Source organism: Eretmochelys imbricata, chromosome 13, assembly GCF_965152235.1.
Source record: "Eretmochelys imbricata isolate rEreImb1 chromosome 13, rEreImb1.hap1, whole genome shotgun sequence".
In the NCBI taxonomy this organism is placed as follows: domain Eukaryota; kingdom Metazoa; phylum Chordata; order Testudines; family Cheloniidae; genus Eretmochelys; species Eretmochelys imbricata.
Window position 1 is genome coordinate 40404049 of NC_135584.1, and position 12738 is coordinate 40416786.

The window sequence follows — 12738 nt, forward strand, 5'->3', positions numbered from 1 at the left end:
AACTGGCTCTGTGGATATGGGGAAAGCACAGACGTCATATACCTTGACTTTAGCAAAGCTTTTGATACGGTCTCCCACAGTATTCTTGCCAGCAAATTAAAGAAGTATGGATTAGATCGGGGTGGGCAAACTATTGCCCGTGGGCAGGATCCTGCCCCTCAGGGCTTTGGATCCAGCCTGAGGGATTGGCACCCCCATGGTGCTGCTGGGCTAAGTGGGGGGAAGGGCTGGCACCATGTCCCTGCGGCTCCTGGGGGAGAGGGGCAGAGGGCTCCGTGCGCTGACCTTGCCAGCAGGCACCGCCCCCCACAGCTCCCATTTCCCGGGAAGGGGGAACCGCAGCCAGTGGGAGCTTCTGGTGTGGTACCCACAGGTGAGGGCAGCATGTGGCAGAGCCACCCTCCCCACCCCACCCCAGGAGCCACTGCTGGACATGCTGGCCACTTCCGGGAGTGGCACGAGGCCAGGGCAGGCAGGGAGCCTACCTTAGGCACGTTGCGCACCGCTTCCACCCCAGTGCCACTCGAGGTAAGCAGTGCCGGGCCAGAGCCCACACCCCAGACCTCTGCCTTGAGCCCCCAGTCACACTCCCTCCTGCACCCCAACCCCTTGCCCTGAGCCACCAACCCCTGCGCTGAGCCCCCTGCTACATCTCCCACTCCTCCTGCACCCCAACTGCCTGCCCTAAGCCCCCTCCTGCACTCTGCGCACCCTCCTGCACCCAACCCCCTTCCCTGAGCCCCCTCATACACTCCACACCCCTCCTCTGCCCCAACCCCTTGCCCAGAGCCCCTTCGTGCACACTGCACCTCCTCGCACATCCCGCACCCCAACCCCTGCCCTGCCCCTGCATGCAATTTCCCCACCCAGATGTGTCCCTCAGGCCAAAAAGTTTGCCCACCACTGGATTAGATGAATGGACTATAAGGTGTATAGAAAGCTGGCTAGATTGTTGGGGTCAATGGGTAGTTATCAACAGTTCGATATCTAGTTGGCAGACAGTATCAAGTGGAGTGTCCCAGCAGTCGGTCCTGGGGTGGTTTTTTTCAACATCTTCATTAACGATATTGATGATGGGGTGGATTGCACCCTCAGCAAGTTCATGGATGACACTAAACTTGGGGCAGAGGTAAATATTCTGGAGGGTAGGAATAGGGTCCAGAGTGAGCTAGACAAATTGGAGGATTGGGTCAAAAGAAATCTGATGAGGTTCAACAAGGACAAGTGCAGAGTCCTGCACTTAGGACGGAAGAATCCCATGCACCGCTACAGGTTGGGGATCGACTGGCTAAGTGGCAGTTTTGCTAAAAAGGACCTGGGGATTACAGTGGATGAGAAGCTGGATATGAGTCAACAGTGTTACCCTGTTGCCAAGAAGGCTAACGGCATATTAGATTGCATTAGTAGAAGCATTGCCAGCAGATCGTGGGAAGTGATTATTCCCCTCTATTCGGCACTGTTGAGGTCACATCTGGAGTACTGCATCTAGTTTTGGGCCCCCCACTACAGAAAGGATGTGGACAAATTGGAGAGAGTCCAGCGGAGGGCAATGAAAATGCTTCGGGGGCTGGGGCACATGGCTTAGGAGGAGAGGTTGAGGGAACTGGGGTTATTTAGTCTGCAGAAGAGAAGAGTGAGGGAGGATTTGATAGCAGCCTTCAGCTACCTGAAGGGGGGTTCCAAAGAGGATGAAGTTTGGCTGTTCTCAGTAGTGGCAGATAACAGAACAAGGAGCAATGGTCTCAACTTGCAGTCGGGGAGGCCTAGGTTGGATATTTGGAAAAACTATTTTATTAGGAGGGTGGTGAAGCACTGGAATGGGTTACCCAGGGAGATGGTGGAATCTCCATCCTTAGAGGTTTTTAAGGCCCAGGTTGGCAAAGCCTTCGCTGGGATGATTTAGTTGGGGTTGGTCCTGCTTTGAGCAGGATGTGACGGGTTCGGTCACAGAGATCCCCTTGTGACTGTCACCTGATGTGCTGAAACTACCTCTGAGCCTGTTTTCCACTGCCAGTTTGGGACTCCAGAACCCTGCCTTGTTGAGCCAGACACGCTAGTCACCTGCAACACAGACCCAGGTCTGATCCATGCCCCCAAAGCTGCAGAATTTAACCAATAATTGCTCAGCAACTCACCTATCTCCAGCACCTGGACACTCAGTTCTCAATGGAATCCAAACCCAAATAAATCCTATTTACTCTGAATAAATCTTATACAGGGTAAATCCATAAATTGTCCATCCTCTATAACACTGATAGACAGATATGCACAGCTATTTGCTCCCCCAGGTATTAATCACTTACTCTGCGTTTACTAATAAACAAAAGTGATTTTATTAAGTATAAAAAGTAGGATTTAAGTTGTTTCAAGTAATAACAGACAGAACAAAGTAAGTTACCAAGCAAAATAAAGCACACAAGTCTAAGCCTAATACATTAAGAAACTTTCTGGCCTGACTCACTGGAACACAGGAAGGCTTTCAAGTAAACAGAGCTATTTACAACCAATTGTCCTAGTTAATGAGAGCCAGCAAGATTCCAAACCACCATTAATGGCCCACACTGTGCATAATTACAATAGTACTTCAGAGTTATACTTTATATTTCTAGCTTCAAGAATTATACATACATACAAATAGAATGAACACACTCAGTAGGTTATAAGCTTTTTAACGATAACTTAAAAGAGACCTTTTGCATAAAGCATGTTCTAGTTACATTATATTCACACTCATTAGCATATTTTAATAAAACATGTGGAGTGCAATGTCACACAGGGGCTTAGACTAGATGAGTTTCTGAGGGCTCTTCCAACCCTAATCTTCTATGATTCTATGATTCTGTGATACACAGAGTAAAATTCTCAAAAACATCTATGTGACATAGGTGAGTAATGCTGGGATTTTGAAGGAGCCTAAGGGAGATAGAAGCCCAACTCCCAAAATCTAGCTCACTTTGGCCCTTTTGAAATTTTCATTCTAAATTCCCCTTTCAAAAGTGATATAAGCTCAAAATGTTAAGGATATTTAGGCCCCTAAAGATGTAGATAGGTTCCTAATGGGCTCTACAGACATGCCTAGGCATCTAAGTGCCATTGAAATCAATAGGAGCTAGGCACTTAGATGCTTCTGAAACTCTCACTAGGTGTCTAGCTGCCATTTTAAGCACCTAAATACCTTTGAAAATCTGACTCTCAGATGCCTACATCCCACTGACTTTCACTGAGATTAAGGGCATGTGTACACTATCCCTCGGTTTGGACTAGGGGACTGTGAATAACAGGGCACACCAAAGTCTGTGCTGAAACTCCCCCTTTGGATGCTGCGGGTGCAGACTACAAGGTTCCTCCTTCACACTAATGTATTCCTGCTTGAAGAGGGCTACGCTATTGCTCACTGGGAATCTTTAGTTCACACCTGCAGCGCACACACAGGGAAGTTACCGTGTAGCACTTTGGTGCACATTGCTAGTCATGCCCCTGTAGTCCAAACTGCAGGACCATGTAGACAAGACCTTAGACTTCAGAATTCCTAAGTCATTGTTGAAAATGGAGCTTGAGTTCCTTAGTCAGTTTCGTGCTTTAAAGAATATTATTGATAGGCATTACTGATGGGAATTTTGCTTTCTCCACATAGTGAGTTTTGGCTGAAATAGTCCAAAAATGTTAGGTTCAAAGAATATCAGGGTTGGAAGGGACCTTCTCTAGTGCAACCCCCTGCTCAAAGCAGGACCAATCCCCAAATGGCCCCCTCAAGGACTGAACTCACAATCCTGGGTTTAGCAGGCCAATGCTCAAACCACCGAGTTATCCCTCCCCCCGACATACATGGAATTTTTAAAGAACACCTTAAAAAGTGAAATGGAAAATAGTAAAATGATTTGAAAAACTGAATAAAATAAATAATTTGAATGAACAAACTACAATGACAACAGATACAGTGTTAAGAAAACAAAATAGCTAGATAGATGTCTCCACAATGATAACATTCTTCAGAGGCATTTGGCACACAACTGTATGTGATTCATCACTGCTCATATTTCCTTCCATGGTAGTGCAAGACCAATGATTCCTGCAAGTAACAACGGAATAGGGAACATGAAACGATTTTATACAATCAAATTCTAACAATTTCATCTGCTCCATTCTGTAAAATAAAACTGAGCATAAATCAGTGCTTTTGACATAACGTTGACTATTGGGGTTAATTCCCGTCTTTTCTTTAATGTGGCCACTTTTAGAGCCCAACGCGGCGTGAACCCACTGTTTGTTTTGTTGATGGGTTTTGTCACTGTGATCTAGTCTCTCACACAGTGATACCAGGCTGTATCCTCGGGTCTCTGGCTGCTTGTTTGTAAATACAGCCGGTTGTTGGGATTCTCTCCGGCGGCAATGAATCGCCCTTTCGGTGAATCGGTGTCATGAGAACTCTTTCCTTGGTACTCCACCCTGGAGACCCATTGCAGACACTACCTAGGAGCCTGACGGACCCAGTGCGAAAGTTGAACCCGGAGACTTTACAGGTGAGGCAGAGTCAAAGGGCACCGGCGGGTCCTATGTCCAAAGGAGCAGTTTCTGTAGGTGCAGACTTGGAAAATGATGTTTTCCAACCTCCAGTGCCCGCTTTCAGTCTTGTCCCCAAGGCTGTGCGGTGCTGTTTGCTCATTGCTGCCCCTGGTGGCGGATGGGAGAAGTGGACTCTGCAGCCCCTCTCTCTTTCTCTCAGCGACCCCCGTGTTTGTATTGTTATTGAAACCAGACATGAATATTGTGGAGGGTTATTTATTTACCCATTTAACCCAGGATTTTTGTCTTCTTGGAAAATGCTCCTTGGGCCAGAAAACCGACGAGAGCTGAGGAAGCGTTCTTCTAAATCAGTCATAAAAATGTTGGCATACTGTGGGGCCATGCGGGTACCCATAGCAGTGCCGCTGATTTGAAAGTATACATTGTCCGCAAACATGAAAAAGTTATGGGTGAGGACAAAGTCACAAAGTGCAGCCACCAGGTTTGTTGTGACATTATCGGGGATAGTGTTCCTGATGGCTTGTAGTCCATCTTTGTGTGGAGTGCTGGTGTAGAGGGCTTCTACATCCACAGTGGCTGACTTAGAACAACATTTCCTCAGCTCTCGTCCCCTAATGCCCCTACTCTACTTGCGCTACATTGATGACATCTTCGTCATCTGGACCCATGGAAAAGAAGCCCTGGAGGAATTCCACTATGATTTCAACAATTTCCATCCCACCACCAACCTCAGCCTGGACCAGTCCACACAAGAGATCCACTTCCTGGACACTATGGTGCTAATAAGTGATGGTCACATAAATACCACCCTATACCGGAAACCTACTGACCGCTATACTTACCTAAATGCCTCCAGCTTTCATCCAGATCACACCACACGATCCATTGTCTACAGCCAAGCTCTCCAGTACAACAGCATTTGCTCCAACCCCTCAGACAGAGACAAACACCTACAAGATCTCTATCAAGCATTCTTACAACTACAATACCCACCTGCTGAAGTGAAGAAACAGATTAACAGAGCCAGAAGAGTACCCAGAAGTCACCAACTACAGGACAGGCCCAACAAAGAAAATAACAGAACGCCACTAGCCATCACCTTCAGTCCCCAACTAAAAACCTCTCCAACGCATCATCAAGGATCTACAACCTATCCTGAAGGACAACCCATCACTCTCACAGATCTTGGGAGACAGGCCAGTCCTTGCTTACAGACAGCCCCCCAACCTAAAGCAAATACTCACCAGCAACCACACACCACACAACAGAACCACTAACCCAGGAACCTATCCTTGCAACAAAGCCCGTTGCCAATTGTGTCCACATATCTATTCAGGGGACACCATCATAGGGCCTAATCACATCAGCCACACTATCAGAGGCTCGTTCACCTGCACATCTATCAATGTGATATATGCCATCATGTGCCAGCAATGCCCCTCTGCCATGTACATTGGCCAAACTGGACAGTCTCTACACATAAGAATAACTGGACACAAATCAGATGTCAAAAATTATAGCATTCAAAAACCAGTCGGAGAACACCTCAATCTCTTTGGTCACTCAATTACAGCCCTAAAAGTTGCAATTCTTCAACAAAAAAACTTCAAAAACAGACTCCAACGAGAGACTGCTGAATTGGAATTAATTTGCAAACTGGATACAATTAACTTAGACTTGAATAGAGACTGGTAGTGGATGGGTCATTAAACAAAGTAAAACTATTCCCCTCCCCCACCCCCCACTGTTCCTCAGACGTTCTTGTCAACTGCTGGAAATGGCCCACCTTGATTATCACTGCAAAAGGTTCCCCCCCCTCCCGCTCTCCTGCTGGTAATAGCTCACCTTAAGTGATCACTCTCCTTACAGTGTGTATGATAACACCCATTGTTTCATGTTCTCTATGTATATAAATCTCCACACTGTATTTTCCACTGAATGCATCTGATGAAGTGAGCTCTAGCTCACGAAAGCTTATGCTCAAATAAATTTGTTAGTCTCTAAGGTGCCACAAGTATCCCTTTTCTTTTGAAAAAAATTAGTTTGTTTAGTCCGGAGAAGAGAAGACTGAGGGGGATGTGATAACAGTTTGCAAGTACATAAAAGCAGGAGGGTGACAAATTATTCTCTTTAACCTCTGAGGATAAGACAAGAAGCAATGGGCTTAAATTCCATCAAGGGAGGTTTGACATTAGGAAAAACTTCCTGTCAGGGTTGTTAAGCACTGGAATAAATTTCCCAGGGAGGTTATGGAATCTCCATCACTGAAGATTTTTAAGAGCAGGTTGGACAAACACCTGTCAGGAATGGTCTAAATCAGTGGTTCTTAATCTGGGGTGCACGCACCCCCTGGGGGTGCAAGATGCCCCTTCTGGGGGTGCAAGACATGCCAGATTTTCCTAGAAGGTAAATCATTGAAAACACAAATTAAGCACAGGCACGTAAGTACAACTTCTTTGTTTCATCAGTTAAGGTTTTGCAGTGGAGCCTCCCTGACATTAGGGGGCCGAGAGCACCGTGTCCAGGAGTTTTTCTTTAGTGGGGAGTGGGGAGGATTCAGGCTACAGTGAAGGAAGATTCTGATGCCCGGCTGATATTTATATTCATGTTTATATTTCTATTCCCAGTCACACTCCATTTCCCGTGTACACTCAGCTTGTAAACTCGGTGGGACTGAGAGAGGTTTTATGGTCTGTGTTTGTACCGTGCCTAGGACTATGAGAGCCTAGACTATAATTAAGAACATAAGAACGGCCAGACTGGGTCAGACCAAAGGTCCATCTAGCCCAGTATCCTGTCTCCTGACAGTGGCCAACGCCAGGTGCCCCAGAGGGAACGAACAGAACAGGGAATCACGGAGTGATCCAACCCCTGTCACCCATTCCCGGCTTCTGGAGACCCAGGGCACTAGGCCCACAACCAGCATCAAATCTATCACCGCTGAGCATCATCCTCAAGATCATTTACTTAGTTAATTATTAATAGGCTATAAAGTGTAGACTGACTCTTTCTTCTGGCTGTGTTTAAAGAACTTGTTTGATAGGAACGCTACGTGTTTCACACCATCCCCACGATGTAATATTGAGGGATAACAACAAAAACAACAACAATATTTCCATTCCCACTTCCATTCAGACACTATAACCATTCACGCTGAAACATAGATTTCCATTCCCATTACCACTGTCACTCATGTTCGCTTTCATATCCCCAAACTCATTCACACACATGGGAGAGAGAGAGAGAGAGAGAATTTTCTAAGGGAATGTTGGAAAGACAGTTACTCTGAATGATACTCAGACGATAAGATTCATAGATTCATAGACATTTAGGTCAGAAGGGACCATTATGATCATCTAGTCTGACCTCCTGCACAATGCAGGCCACAGAATTTCAAGTGAGACAATGTACAGGGCAGGGAGCTGAATAAATCTTTAAACAGACACTACCCAGCTCTATGACATTGACCAACAGGGATTTGAGCAGCAGCCGTGGGCCCTTTGATAGCTGCCAGGGTTTGTGTTTTCACCTCTCCTGATTTCTATCCCCACATGGGAACTGAGAGGTGAACATGGAACTATTTGGGCTTCTGTCTGGCAGATAATAATTCCTTTGAACCCATATCAATGTGTGTAATGAAATGTTTGGTGTGATTAGAATATGACCCTGTAGATCATTGTTGCAACCACTGTTATATATTTGCAGCAAATATTGTACAAAGGTTGTCGAGTGAGGTGTCTATGAAAAGGTTATGATTTGCTGATTATAATTATGCTGTCTATGTGCATGTATCATTTTTGTATGTGAAGTTATAAGTGTTGGAATATCCAGGGCCGGTGCAAGGACATTTTGCGTCCTAGGCGAAACTTACACCTTGCACCCCCCTTCTCCGTCCCCTCCCCTCAGACCATCGCTTATTATAAACTTTCAAAATACTTTCAGAAATACACCCTTTTTAATCACATATATTTCCTTCCTTCATTCTTTCATATCAAAATCTACTGCATTTTATTCTACCGTTAGAATATCCAATTATTGTTATTGATAAAAAGTTATAACATTAGACTGGTGGATACTCTACCTTACAACAACAACTGACAATATTAATATGACAAATTTCAACAACTTACACACTCATATTTGCACAATAGTGAGTTTGGATCCCGTGCCACTCCCAGGAGCCAGCGGTGGCTCCCTGGGGAGACTAGTGGATCCAATCGGAGAGAAACCCCCATGCGGCTCTGTGGCGGGCAGGTGGCCTGAACTAGGTCCTTTGTCCGAAGTCCCTTGACCCTTTTTGCTTGGTGCCAGGGAGTGCCACTTTTTTGACTGCTTCTTGGACACTGGCGAGGGGTAGAGGTGCCAGACTGATCCCGGTGCCAGGGGTGAACTACAAACCGAGGCCAAGGTGCTGGGCCTAGAGTCCTGCTGAGACTGCAGTCCTGCAATAGGCGGAGCACAGCCTCCATGAGGAGAGCCCTCAAACCAATGTCATGCTCCTTCTGCGATCTCGGAGAAAAGTTTTTACAAATCTGACACTTGTCTTTCATGTTTGATTCCCTCAAGCACTTCAGGCAGCTGCTATGGGGGTCACTCACAGGCTTAGGCCTGTTACAGGCATAACAGGGCTTAAAACCCAGATACTGGCAGGGGTGGCAGGTTTGTAGAAATTTTGGTGGTTCCTAGAACCCGCCCCCCCAAACTCTGCCCCCCACCAGCCTAAGGCTCTGGGAGGGAGTTTGGATGGGGGGAGGAGGTCTGGGGTGCAGGCTCTGGGTTGGGGCAGGAGATTGGGGTGCAGGCTCTGGGAGGGAGTTTGGCAGCAGAGAGGGTGTGTGGGAAGGGGATGGGGGTGGAGGGGTGAGGACTGTGGGGTGAGGCTGGGGATGAGGGGTTAGGGGTGTGGGAGGAGGCTCAGGGCTGGGCAGAGGGTTAGGGTGCAGAGCGATGAGGGCTCTGGCTGGGGTTGGGGATGAGGGCTTTGGGGTGTGGGAGAGGCTCGGAGCTGGGGCAGAGGTTTGGGGTGTGGGGGGGTGAGGGCTCTGGCTGGGGGTGCAGGCTCTCAGGCGGGGCAGGGCTGGGGATGAGTTTGGGGTGCAGGCAGGCTGCCCCAAGGATGGGGCCAGAGTGGAGGACTCCCCCCAGCCCTCTCTCTGCTGGCAGCAGTGAGTTTTGTGGGAGAGGCCCCCCACGTCCCCCGCCCGGTAGCACACTCACCCTGTACCACTGTCAACGCACATGCTCCTAGGGTCCCTCTCAGGTCCAGGAAGCCCCCTCGTCCCCCCTGTGGGGGGAGCTGGGAGGGGGGAGCTGCCATCACATGTACGCCTCCTCCCCTGCTGCTGCCCCTCACTGTAGCCTCAGTGGGGGTGACCCTTGCCCAGTGTGGGGCAGGAGCGGTGACTGCGGGTGGAGGGGGGGCCCTGTGCTGGTTGAGGGTCCTGCCGGAAAAGGGAAGGTCTGAGGGGGAAGGGTGGGGGAAGGGCAACCTGCCCTGCCCTAGTGGAAATGGGGCGCTAGGACCCTGTGGCAGCTGTTGATGCCAGGAGCAGAGCAGAGCCGAGGCAGTGTGGGGCTGCAGGAGAGACGCAGGGACGCTTCTGGGGCTGGGAAAGCGCGCCGGGGTAGCAAGTGGGGGCCGGGGGACACTTTGGGGAAGTGCGGGGGGGAACAGCAGGATGAAACACTGTAAAAAAATTGGGGGGCACCGCTTTTTGGTGCCCCCAAATCTTGACGCCCTAGGTGACCACCTAGTTCACCTAGTGGTTGCACCAGCCCTGGGAATATCCACCCACTTTATGGGGATTGTCTGCCCCATTCTTTGCAGTTCACCCTAATGGAGTGACCAGAGCTGTCCCCCACTGGGACACAGGTCACAGCCAGATATGCCGTGTAAGATATCTGCAAACATGTTAGAATTTGCCACATATGATGATCTTGTTTATATGTTTGTATCACCTCAGATCTACTTACCGCGGTGTCTTCACTGCGGTAACTCGGCAGCTGAGACTCTCCCGTTGACTCCGCTTGTGCTTTTCCTTCTGGTGGAGTACCGGAAGAGAGAGTGCTCAGTGGTTGATTTATCGCGTCTATACTAGATGCGATAAATAGACCTCCCGCTGGATTGATCACTGCCCACCAATCCAGCGGGTATGTAGACAAGCCCTAAAGGCTTCCCAGCCATGTGCTGGCCGGCTTGTGTCTGGAACAAAGGAAGCACAGGCGGCATGGAAAAGACTATAAAAGGCAGCTGCATCTTCTCCATTTGGTCTTCAGTCCTGCTTCTTCCCTCTGGAGGGACCTTGCTACAAATGGAAGCTCTGAACAAAGGACTGAAGGACCCATCCGGGCTGTGGGTGTGCTCCAGGGCTTGACTTAAGACAGCAGATTACGCCATCACTGCCACAAGCCTGAACCACGAACTTTGCCATTACTGGATGTCATTGATTCCTTTCAAAGTAGCAGCCGTGTTAGTCTGTATTCGCAAAAAGAAAAGGAGGACTTGTGGCACCTTAGAGACTAAGCAATTTATTTGAGCATAAGCTTTTGTGAGCTACAGCTCACTTCATCCGATGCATCCGATGAAGTGAGCTGTAGCTCATGAAAGCTTATGCTCAGATAAATTGGTTAGTCTCTAAGGCGCCACAAGTCCTCCTTTTCTATAAACTTCCCAGTTTCCTGAAAGGGCCACAGCCTCCCCAGTGTAAATCAGGAGTAACTCGAGTCTAATGAAAGCAGTTGTGTGACTTTACACTAGCGGAGGATTTGGCCTCAGTGGCAATTCGCTCCATCCCTTGGGTCTGATGCAAACCCCAACGCGCTTGTCCCCTTTGAACGGACAGACGCTGTCCTGTGAGTCTGACACTGAGACGGGCCGGGGGAGCCAACATGCCAGGTCTGCGAGGGGAGAGCGACTCAGAACAGGACTCACTCCGCATCGGAGTTCACAGATGAAGCGGGGGGTCTCTGCACTCAGCGGGGCTCTGGGCAGGAAGGGGAGACACATTGCCCGGGAACGGAAGGGTTAAACTGGCAGGAGGTTTGTGTCCCGTTCCCCCGGGGGCCGGGTCTCCTGCCCGAGCCCGAAGCGGGGGGTGTCGCTGCTGCCCCCGCGCGGCCGCCGGGAGAAGGGCGATTCCGCAGCCTGGGTTTTTGTGCGATCACAAACCGGTTTGGTGTCACTTTGTCTCTCGCACAGTAATAGCGGGCGGTGTCCTCGGGCTTCAGGCCGGTCATTTGCAGATACAGCTCACTCTTGGCGTTATCCCTGGAGATGGTGAATCGCCCTTTCACTGAATCGAGGTAGTATGTAGGACTCCCACCGGGGTATATATAAGCGACCCATTCCAGGCCCTTGCCCGGAGCCTGGCGGACCCAGCTCATGTAAGCGCTGCTGAAGGTGAACCCGGAGGCTTTGCAGGAGAGGCGGAGAGAGTCTCCGGGCTTCTTCACATCCCCTCCGGACTCCACCAGCGTCTGGGACCGGACACCTGGGCATAAAGACAGGCCATTAATATCGGTATAAAAACAGAGAGAACACAATATTCTTCTAACTCTGCCAGGTCTTCAGAGGAAGAAAATACCTTCCAAAGCTGCTAGAGCGACAACGACAAGGAGCAAAAATCCCATTTTCCCGGGTGCTGGAGGGGAAAGTTGTCAGGGGACTGGCTGGTGACTGCACAGAGCCAGAGGGCTGCGGATTGTGTCTCCTGGTGCAGCCTGGGCAGAGAGAGGCTCAGATTTAAACAGGAAACTGTCTCCCTCATTTGCATACCCCGCTTTATAAGAGACACACACTCCTGCTGACAGTGGTCTGATTGACTTGCTCCAGGGCTCAGGGTGCAGGCCTCAGACCTTCCCTTCCTGTGTGTCTCTGCAGCGCCGGGCACAGAGCGCTGGGGTCCTGCTGATACTTTTGCACCCCGGGGAGGAATGAACAGCTCCCTGCTTGTTATGGTTTGACTTATAATCACTTAAAAATCTACCTTTATAGCTAATAAATCTGTTTGTTTATTCTACCTGAAGCAGTGCGTTTGGTTTGCAGTGTGTCAGAGGCTCCCCTTCAGAGAACAAGCCTGGTACATAATAATTTCTTTATTAAATTGATAAATTTATACAAGCTGGCAGGGTCTAGTGGGCATAACTGGACACTGCAAGACGGAGGCTCCTAGGGCTGTTTCTGGTAGAGGAGATATTGGCTTGCACGTAACTGGG